The following is an 11769-nucleotide window of genomic DNA, read 5'->3' on the forward strand; positions in this document are numbered from 1 at the left end:
TTACAGGTGAGAGGGGGAGAGTACAGATATTTCTAAGTCTTGCTGCCTACGGTGATGAAAACTGGATAATGGTTGAAGCCTCCCAATACTATCGATGTCGCTGTAGGATGTCAGATGTGCTCGGGGGGTCGAGATATTTTCTGCAGGAAGGATGGACGCCGGTACCTGCAAATACTTCTAGATGCCTGGTGGCATGTGAGGAGCCGCGCTATGTTCACTCGGTATGGCAGATCCTGGAGCCCATACTGCGATCGATGTCCAGAGACACGTGGGGGGCTTACCATATGGGAGTTTCTAGCGGCCCCTATAATACTTTGTGTCGGGTGGCTGCAGAGCACTGTTTCGTGCAGGGTATGGTCCCTGGTACAGTGGTTTTGACTTATGAGCCATGCCTTGCCTTTTTTCGCACGCCTTCTGGTTTTTTCTGAGAGGGCGTCCCCGGTCGGATGGTCCCCAGTCGGTTCTGGCGCGCCAGTCGGAGAATAGTGATGGCGGTGTTTTTCTATGAATCCTGGTCGGAGACACGGGGTCGGAGTCGGATGCGGTCCTTGGGTCAGGCTTTCCGAGTGGAGGCCGTGCGGAGGCAGCCGGGGCCTGACGCTAGCGCTCCGATCGGAGAGGCCGTTCGGAGCTGGCCTAAGCCTGAACTAGTGCTCCGGTCGGAGAGATGGGCCGAAGGCGGCCTGGGCCTGAAGCGAGTGCTCCGGTCTGTTGGTTTTAGACTTTTGGGCCGGTCCAGAAGAAGAAAAGGCTGTTCTTCTGGACCGAGCCTTGGCGTGGAAGTCGGTCCCCGAGGAACCCCGGGTTTATGAACCCAACACAAATATCGTACGAATTTTTTATAAATCGAGTCAAACTTTGCGGTAGAGAAAGTATAAGACAAGGACGTATAAGACAAAGTTAAGGACACTCGGATCTGAGCAAGTGAGCAGAGAGCACTATTATTGTTTGTTGGAATCGATCGCCAGGTTGTCTGTCTTAATCATACGGTGTCTGGTGACCAAGAATATATTCCCAAATAGACACCACGTACAGTGCAAATTAAACGATGTAACTTGTACGTACACGTAGTATTTATATGGTCATAGTCAAGCGCGAGAGACAAGTTAGCATTCACAAGCAAATGCCTTACAAGAGAAAGGACAAACGTAAAAGTAAGCAACGGGACTATTATTATATATATACACACAAGTACTGTAGTTGCAAGTACAGTGTGCTTATTCTTTGACATATGTACAGTGTATGTATGTTGAGACAAGATCAAGAGGAACGGATGTTGCGTGCACGGCGTCTTCTGGTTGCTAGCTAATTAAGCTAGCTTTTCTCCAGCTTTTTAGCGTACTGGGCTGGGGTTTTACGCTGTGCTCGCAGATTAGAGAGCAAAACACGTACAAATGTGAGTTATTATTAGTATCATAGTATGATCAGCTCTTTCAATTTGGTGCTCATCAGTCCGACAGTCCCGAGAGATCGAGACACGTACCTTGGAAAACACCCTTCTGGATCATCGCGCCGGTCTGTTGCGCAATTCCAATGAGTCATGACAACTGCTACATCCGTTCTAAATTATAAGTTATTTTAAATTTTTTTATATTTATTTCACTATACATCTAGATATAATATTATATCTAGATACATACCAAAATAGATGAATAAAAAAAGTCAAAATAACTTATAATTTAGAATGAATGGATTAGGTACGTACCCATCCATGACCCATGCCAATTGCAAACACTGTACGTACGTGAGAGAAAACCGTGTACGTTGGATGATAAACTAGGCTAATAAGATCAAGCGACCAAGGTGAAGATTGTTGTCGCCGTCGTCATGCGTTTCGTCCATGCATGCATGCATGCAGTTTAGTTAGCTAGACTTTTGCACGTGTAGAGTATAGCATATAGGATGGTCGAGAAACGCTAGAATTTTCAGAAACAAGAACAAGAACCCAATGCAGCTGGGCAAGAGCGTCGTCGATGAGCTCGAGCAGTGGATGCAAGCCGGCTATTCGAACTTGGCATTTCTGGTGACACAACCGTCCAATTTTTACAATATTTTAAGTATGACTGTCTCTTTAAACACGTTGACATACGAATACCGTTACTTATATAAACCCGGTAGTCCGTCGAGTACCACGAAGACCTCGATAAATCAACTTCATAACCAAGATCGCATTTGATTAAACAAATACATATCACATACACAGAGTTTACATCGAAAATAATATTACAATAGGGTCACAAGTAATTAATACAAATTCAGTTTGAAATCCAATAGGTTAAAACAACATAACTTTGAAATAATTACCAAATCATAATTTTGAATCATATTGCTAGCTCTAATAACACCCTCCAATAAAAGCATAGATGAGAAGCAAATACAGAATAGCCGAGCCCACCGACACTTAGTCACCATCTTCAACAGATAGAACACTTCACCTGCAGTAGGGTGGGATAAAACCCTGAGTACTTAATTGTACTTAGCAAGACTTACCCGACAAGAGAAAAATGAAGACTCCAAGGATATCCAAGGTTTATTTAGTGAGCTAGTTGAATAGCATAATCTTTTACAAAAGAGCTTACTATGTAAGTCCTTACTTTTAAATTTTTAGCATCATGTTCAGTGAAGCCAATTATAGCTAAGTCTTCATCTATCCTGTAACAATCATTTGATTAATAAGTATCAGAGTAGTAACCATATTCAATTATGATGATCAACAGAACCATCATGTTTCATCAGTTACTACGACTGCTAGACAGTGACAAAGTTTCTCACTAATAAGGAGAGACGACGATTCAAATCGATTACATCCAGTTGGGCAATCCCAAACACACACCCGTACGAGCCCGTATTAGCTCGTGTGGGTCACCGTTCACTCCATTCGGCAGTCAGTCTGGACCATTTCACAAAACTCATGATCCTCATCCTCACATGAATTGCCCGAAACCCAAAGCCCGTAGCAAACATGGTCTTGGAACAGTCCCCTTCCTTCAGGCTCTCCCCCAGCAATGCTAACGGTCCAATATACTCAACCCTAATGAGCTAATCGTCTTCACGGTCTACTATAACTCAAGCCCTGTTATGTGTTTGGTACCTTCAATCCAAACCAAGGTCCGACAACGAAGCGGTCATTAAATGACATAGACAGGATCAAAGAATACATGTCTAACCGGCATCAACAACAGCCATAATAGCACCGGATCCCATCCGGTCTCTAGTTATCCATTATCACCTGGTTCTTTTCCACGATAGCAATATAGCCAACCGTGTCAGAGTAGCCACCTATGTCTCGCAGGCAACAGGAATCACCCGACCTCTACCGGTCTAAGCATAGCTAAACATAGAGCGACCTATACATACTAGTAAGGATACATGTATATATATTGTAGACAAGGTAAGACATGCAGCAATGGTTTCAATTCAGCTCCTATACTTAATGCATAATACAAAATATAAACTTAAGTGTATTTTAAAAGAGAGATAGGAGGCTTAGAATGCTCCAGGGCTTGTCTGGGGTTCAACACTAGGTCAGTATTTGTTAGATGATATTCGCTTGGCGAGCATCTCTTGCCCGACATGTATTCCTTGGGTCCTCCCATCTTCTGGATCTATTCACCAACATCGCCTTTTGGTTGGTTTCAACACCACGTTCTTCACCCTTTCGTCATACATCTAGCGTACCTATATAATATATGCAAAGATGCAATGCATGCATATGAGAAAGAGCAAAATCAAAACATCACGCGATTGCAAATAAGGACAAGGTCATAACAAAGTTGACCTAGGCACATGGATGAATAAAGTGCCAACTAAACATTACACGAATTTGTCATGCTAAGATAGCAATAAGACAACACCGTAACATTTATCTGTCGAGAACTAATTAAGTTTAGTATCAAACAAAAGCACTAGGGTTGATGTGGGTAACACTAAATTTAGCCATGTCAATCTTGATCAAGGTTCTACTACTAAACATACATCATAGAAATGGCAAGATGGTAATCAAATTTTAATTCTTTTTATCGAGTAGGTGTATATCTCTTTTCCGGTAGAGAAGGCAAAGATTATAATTAACATAAAGCATACTAGTTTCAAACCTAGTTATTTGGACCGGACCGGACCGGCGGTCGGACCGGCAAAAGACCGAACCAGAGACTATACCGGCTCGGTTCACTTAAAAGACCGTTCATGCAATCAGACCGCTAAAAACCGGTTGAACCGGCCGGTTTTTTAAGGAACCGGTGAACCGGCCGGTTCCATGTCAAACCGTTCGGCTCTGGATTGGTGGCGTGTGTGCTCCCTTGCGTCGCCTCCTGGTGCCCGCCTGTGCAGCTACCACTGGGCCCGCATGAGTGCTGCTGCCGCTGTGTGCGCTTGGAGCCTGTACAGTGCGCATACCTTGCCTCTGCATGTGCTGTTGACTTTTGTATTGCTAACGTCAGCTCATGTGTGTTGCCTTTTGAATTTCAAATTTTCATAACTTTTTTATATGATCTCTAAATTAAACAAATGATATATCCATTTTGACTATCTCAACGAGCTCTTTACAATGGTAAACTCTATTTTAGCATTTGAGATTGTTTTACAATAATGAATATTTGAATTACTATTAGATCTTTTTTGTACTAATTAATAAGTGTTCCATATACTATGTTTCTATGGGTATATTTTGGCATATCCTATAAAAAACTCTATAATACCAAAAAAAATGTGGACTTGTGGCTAGATTTGTTGGAAGTTGGTTATATAATTGTGTTTTTATCATCTTATCGGTATATATGTGACCAACTATATGTTGCTAATTATATGTTGTATATCATTATGTTGTACCGGTTCAAAGTATTTGTGGGCGGTCCAATTCATCCGGTCCAAAACAATTGAACCGGCGGTTCAACCGGTTCCTAACGGTTGGACCAGTGAACCAGTGAACCGACAGCCTCACCGGTTTGATGTCCGGTCCGGTCCTAATAACTGTGGTTTCAAATATGTTTAGCATATCAACAAGATCTCATAGGCATTTCAAAAAACTCATAGAAACTACCTAAAACACCTATTAAACATCTAAGTACTTATTATCATATAAAAGGCATAAAGCATGCTTAACTTAAATTGAACAAGTTAACTTGATCAAAATCAGCATGAACTATTTATAGAGACATAAACTAACATAATTGATATTCACAAAAAGTTTCATTATTTTTGGGCTTTTATTTTTTACTACACTAATTATGCAACAAAACTCAATTAGATTAATTATTGCATTTTTTAGTACATAAAAATTACTGTTTTATGGCAAAAATTACTTGTATCACATAGAGAACATTATTACAAAGCTAACAAAACAAGTTTCACATTTTTATTATTTTTCTACATTTAGTTATGCATTTTACAAAAATCAGCACATTTATAAGAATTAATAAAACACTAAAAAAAGGAAAAAGAGCTTCGGGCCCAAAGTGGCCCAGCTCGGCCCAATGGCGTGAGCAGGCGCAGCTAAGGCTGGACGAAAAACTCAAAGCTCGTTACCTCGCTCGGCTCGTGGCTGGCTCGACTCGGCTCGGCTCCGCTCGTTATGATAACGAGCCGAGCCGAGCCAAGATTTTAGCTCGTTAGCTATAACGAGCCAACTCGAGCCAGCTCGTGAGCCGCTCGCGAGTTAAACGAGCCAAGCTTCCAGGAAAAAAAATATCAAAACTTATATTAGTTTTATATTATTTCATGTCTTGCACTTTACAATTGACTGATAACTGGTCTAGACCCTATAAATTAACTGATAACTGGTCTAGATGCATTTCTTTTATATTATTATTATTCTCAAACTTTAGATAAATGCAAATATTATATTTTATGTATTTTTTATACCTGGCTCGCGAGCTTAACGAGCCAGCTCGAGCTTTTAATGAGCCGAACCGAGCTGGCTTTCTGACTCGTTAGGATAATGAGCCGAGCCGAGCTAGCTCATTATCTTAACGAGCCAGAATGAGCCGAGCCGAGCCGAGTTAGTTCGTTATCCTCGTATGTTTTTACAAAATCACAATTAACCTCAAACAACTATTTGTTTTCCTCTTTTCCTTCTCACTTAACACCCCACCCTCTCTATTTACTTTTTCCGGTCCTTTGCCCATCACAGAGCAGAGCACCGGCGGGGAACCGGCCCTAGCTCGGCGGCGGCGAGGTTGTCAGCGACGAGGCCGACACCTACGTGCTCGTGATCAACCAGCGCATCGATCTAGAGTGATGGTTGAGCAGGTTATGGTGTGGAGCAAACACGCTCACGCCCATGGCGGCTCGGCGGCGCGCAGCATGGCGGCACGGCGGCGGAGCGGCCACTACAGCGCGTCCTGCGGCTAGCATAGGGTTAGGTGATGTTCAAGGGGCTCACCGCGATTTTATTGACTGCACGTTCGATATGGAGGAGGCTCGGAAGGGTGCTGCCGACAACGATGGCGGACACGGTGATGTGAACCGGCGGCGACGGCGCGTTCCGGCGCGTCCTCTGCGATAGCGACCAAAATAAGGAGCCGATCATAACCACAGAATCAAGGCGAAGCTATCTCAACAAACGGGAGGTCCAACGGCTCACCGGAGTGGCGAGGCCATGGCAGAGGAGCTCGCGGCGGCGATGGCGGGCGACCGCGGTGGAACTCCGGCGCACGGACGACTCCGGCCGGTAGAGATGTCGCAACCGGGTGCAAACGACGCGCAAGGATGAGGCTATGCTATAAGTGAGATGAATTGGACGGGGGCGGCTCGACGGCGACGAAATTGGCCGGCGAGTGGAGCTGCTCTGCGATGGCGCAGAAAAAGAAAAAGGAGACGGTGGCCGGTATTTGGTGATTTAAAAAGTGCGCGTGCGATACTTCTCGGCTTCGCTAGCGTCGCACGAGCTTGTACAGGTGGGCGACTATGTGCCCGGGCGCGAGAAGCGCCGGGAAGGTGGCCAAACGGACACGGCGGTGAGCAGCCTGAGAAGCTGCTGCTCGGGGTTACTGTTCGTGCCTGACCGGCATTTTTCTCCCAATCAGATTAGCCAAACCCAAACCAATTGCTCCTTATTGTAGATATACATAAGTACTGCAACTTTTCTTAAAGGAGTTTGGTCATAAACGGGCTGGTTTGAAAAATATAAAATCCCAAATATGGCTACATGAAAACTGGAAACTGAAAAATTCAGTTTCAATACTTAGCCAAAATTTGGAACTTTAAAAGAGTACTGGGTTGGATCTTAGGGTCTCTATTTTGCTAGGTTAGAGGCCAAACTAGTTCTTGATCGTTAAACAAAGGTTGCTGTACACAAGCTGGACTAGAATTCTTATTAAGGTTTTGAGAGCAGTTGCTACACAATTTTACAAACCACAAACACTCAAACATGGAATCATGCAAACTGCAAATCAAGGACTTGGACAGATCTTGACAGGCCGAAAACAGTTTTGATCAAGCAACTTTGAGTAATTAATTAGTGGCTAAACATTGATCAAACAATCCAACCACTAGCATAGTATCGAAGTACAAACTTCATAACAAATTATAGAAACAAAGTTGCACAAATTTTATTTATGAAAACTGTTTTAATAAATCACCAAAGATTGAACATAATTACTGTTTTTCAGAACTTAGCCAAAATGACAAGCGAGGAAAACATAGCACTGAACTCAAACTTGAAGCCACTGTTTGAAGCACTTAAAAGCTGAAACAGAGGATGATGCAGAAACAAAGTTTCAAGAACATGACCTACTCTACAACTTTTATTTAGACAAATCTTTCATATTTTGAATAAAAAGCAAAGTTACAAATTAAGCAAAAAGGGATCATGAGAAAGGCTTAAGCTACGGTCTTGGATATTTTTTAAGCACTTTCTTCACATTTTCAAATTTAAACCCTAACTATTTTTTGTTCAAGAGTTGAACTAAAGTTGTTTAAACATGAATGCAAGGTTTAGTTAACATCACATGTTTCTACTCAATTAACAAAAGTGTTTTTAAGCAAAGCAGAAATTATCATTTCTTACTTTTTGATCCAAAACAACATGCAACTTTTCATGTGACCAGAATATGTTCATGATTAGGTGATGCACATGAAAAGACATGATTAAAACTACTCATTCACATTTTGAAATAAAATTTACTTTTGAACAAAAGAGTTTTGTCTTTGCCTTTGAAAAGTTTAAGTTAGGTCATATTTGAAAGAATTTGACTCCACCTCTGTCACCACTTGTCAGGTGTTAAACTAAAGCTCACAATCATCCTTTGACTTGTTTAGATTAGATTTAATTCACTGCTTAACTTGAAATTGACAGCTGGGGTGTCATGCCTCGATGGTCGCACAATAGTTTGGCAGTATAGTCTTTTAAGCTCTCATGTATTTCGTGCGGGGCTGCGTCTGCTTGAATCTCGCTAGCAGGGCACACGGCACCCTTGTACAACAACAATTGCTTCCTGCTTAATGAAATATACAGGCATAACGCCTGATCGAGAAAAAAAGCATATAGCAGGATGGTCTGTTGAGAGCTCCACATCAGTCCGCGTATTTATGTCGATGATGTAGTTTTGTTAGTTGGCGGGTGGGATGTCAAATCTATCCCTAATCTCTAGTAATAAAAAGACAAAATTTCTGACGTTTGTTTTTTCATCCAACCCATTTCATTCAGCCCAACCGTCCCGGTCCACTCGCTCGCGTCCAGCCCACTCGCTGACGAGTAGCGCACCACACGTCGGACGTCGCCCTGTTAAAAACAAAAAAACATCTCCCGACGCCGCCGCCGCAACGCTTCCGTCCCGTCGTCTCCGTCTGCGCATCCCTGTTCCCCGGCGCCGGCGAGCCCCTCCGCCCGCCTCGGCGCTGCCGGTGGCCCACTGCGCCTGCCAGCACCTTACAAGAGAAAGGACAAACGTAAAAGTAAGCAACGGGACTATTATTATATATATACATAAGTACTGTAGTTGCAAGTACAGTGTGGTTAGACCTTGTTTAATTCCTCCTAAAAGTTTATACCCCTATCAAATGTTTGGACAAATGAATGTAGTATTAAATATAGATTAAAAAATAACTAATTGCACAGATTGCGACTACTTTGCGAGACGAATTTTTTAAGCCTAATTAGCCCGTGATTTGGCAATAAAGTGCTACAGTGCACATGTGCTAATGATGTATTGATTAGGCTTAATAAATTCGTCTCATGGTTTACCGACGGATTCTGTAATTTATTTTTTTATTAGTATCCGAACACCCCATACGACACAATATGAGTTATTGGTATGATCAGCTCTTTTTGATTTGGTGCTCATCAGTCCGACAGTCCCGATGGAGACACGTACGAGACCCCCCTGGCGGATCATCATCGCGCCGGCCGGTTGTGCAAAAATTCCAATGAGTGATGGCAACTACGTACCCACCCATGCCAATTGATGCCAATGCCAACAAGATGATTGTCGCGCCGTCGTCATGCGTTTCGTGCATGCTTGCAGTTTAGTTAGCTAGACTTTTGCGTTAGGATCAATAGATCTGTTGAGAGCTCCACGTCAGTCCGTGTATATATATTCCAATTCTATGTCCATGAGATGCATGTAGTTTAGTGAGTTTGCGGGTGGGATATCAAATTAAATTATTATTAGGGGCCTACTGATCGATCATCAACGGTTGATGGATAGATTCCGATCCGATTCCTTGATAGCACACACCTCGTAATCAAGTCTCTCAGTCGACTCATCAGAGCGAGTCGATCTCTTCTTGTTAATTACTTTGCACTCCTTGAAGGAACGTCGTCGTTGTTGCAAGGGAAAGGCTGGATCGAGAGTGTAGGCAAGGCACGAGCTAGCCCACGACGAGTGACCGGTAGCCCGGTACCAAGAACAAACCCCATATGATGATGGCGGCGGCGGCGGCGGCGGTACATACGCCTTGGATTCCGATTCCATCAGATCGATCGCACTACCGGTTCCTGCTTGCACTGCATCTCTCTACCTGCATGGCATCTCCTTTTATTTTGTGGCAGCGGTTGCATGGATGACCCACATGTTAGCAGCCAGGCTCAATTCTAGAAAAAAAATGTATCTATAACTTTCTAGTTTTTTAGCTTTTTTTCATTTGAATTTGTTAGCATATAAAAAATAATATAAAATTTCAGCAGCATATTAATCATGCACCAAACTTGTCGTCTTAGAAAAAATCATATCTTTCTTGTAGGATGTCGGATAAAAATACTTTGTATATGAAAATTATAGGTCCCGATGAGATTTATAACTTCATTTTTTTTTAATTTTTTTCATTTGAGGTTGTTAAGCTGGTAAAAAATAATAGAAAGTTTCAGCAGTATATTAATCACGTACCAGGGTTTGTCGCCTTAGAAAAACCATACTCCCTCCGTTCCTTAATATAAGCCATATAAAATTCTAAAGAAAATTTCAAAATATAGGTACGTATCAGCTCCCACGCCGATTAGTTTGGAAACCTTCCTACCGTACATAGCACATGCCCCAACTAATCCCTTAGATTTAGGAAGCAATCTGATTGGGAGAGAGAGGATGGTCTAATTTTCCTTTTTTTCCTCGGTCTCACATCATTTCCCAAGCCGTACGTTAATATTGGTGCTAAAAACTATATGGCTTATATTAAGGAACGGAGGGAGTATTTCTTATGTGGTATCGGATGAAGATACTTTATATATGAAAATTGTAGCTCTTGATGAGATTTACAACTTTCTAGTTTGTACATATATACTAGGTCTTGATCATGGTTGCCAAATCATGTTTCGCATCCTAAGGTGATCGATTCTATAAATAGCTATTTTCAGAGGCGGATCTGGTTTCTGTAAATCATTTAACAAAGGCCGACATCAAGAATAGTTTGTCTAAAAAACATTTCATAACTTTTTCACATATGAACTTGGATTAAGATGAATTGTCGAAGTCAAGGTGATTTACAACTTTTTATTTGATAATGTTTTTATTTGAACTGTTCAAAGTCCAACAAAATTGTTTAAATTCTCAGATTTTGTAATTTGAATTTTACAATTTTAAAAAAGACCTCAGATGTTAACATAGTCTACATTCTAGTTGTAGTTCTCAATGTGATCAATAACTTTGGAGGTTAATTTTTTTCGTTTCAAGTCATTTAGAGCACCAAATATGTGTTTTAAATTCTCAAATTTTCAAATTTAAATTTAAGAATTTACAAATGACATCAAATGTTGATATGATCGATACCAAAGTTGTAGTGGCCGAGGTGATTTACAACTTTGAAGTTGTCATTTTTTATTTGAGGTCAACTGTATTCTCAAATATTTATTTTAAGTCTTTGTATTTTGAAATTCAATTTTAAAAAAAAAATCAAAAAAATGTCGCATGGATACATTGCCTATACCAAAGTTATGGTACTTGATAAGATCTAAAAATTTACAGTTGGAATCATACGCAGACACTCATATATGCAAGCATACAAACGCTACAATGCCTGTGAGGATAATCGAAAGACTGAGACTAGGTCGACAGATCTTGAGATTGAAAAAGTCACCATAGGCACATCGTTATCGACGAGTATATTGCCTACCACTAAAAGAACAATGCCGACATTAAATTCTAGAATAAATCCAAAAAAAATCAATATTGACAAAGTCACCATAAGCGGCTTGTACGTGCACAATGTCTACCACTGAAAGAACATCATCATTATATTCTAGAATAAATCAAGAAAAATATGAGCACGCACATCAAGTCGATGACTGTCGAGTGGAAAGGTCACATCACAAGAAACGCAACCAATTAAGCTACACTCAAT

At 41.4% G+C, this 11769-nt stretch overlaps 1 long non-coding RNA gene across 2 annotated transcripts; it reads right to left on the reverse strand.

Annotated features, from left to right (window-relative positions):
- Nucleotides 1-2173: 2173 nt before the first annotated feature.
- On the reverse strand, nt 2174-6910 carry LOC136485101 (uncharacterized). 2 transcript variants are annotated; one of them, XR_010766318.1, is made up of 4 exons: nt 6581-6910; nt 6380-6493; nt 2595-3678; nt 2174-2435 (listed from the first exon to the last, which is right to left on the reverse strand). It is a non-coding gene; the product is annotated as an uncharacterized lncRNA (long non-coding RNA). The 2 variants fall into 2 exon arrangements; XR_010766317.1 differs by lacking the exon at nt 2595-3678 and having other exon boundaries at nt 2179-2435; nt 6581-6898.
- Between the last annotated feature and the right edge of the window lie 4859 nt (nt 6911-11769).

This window comes from Miscanthus floridulus, chromosome 10 (assembly GCF_019320115.1).
Source record: "Miscanthus floridulus cultivar M001 chromosome 10, ASM1932011v1, whole genome shotgun sequence".
Classification (NCBI taxonomy): Eukaryota; Viridiplantae; Streptophyta; class Magnoliopsida; order Poales; family Poaceae; genus Miscanthus; species Miscanthus floridulus.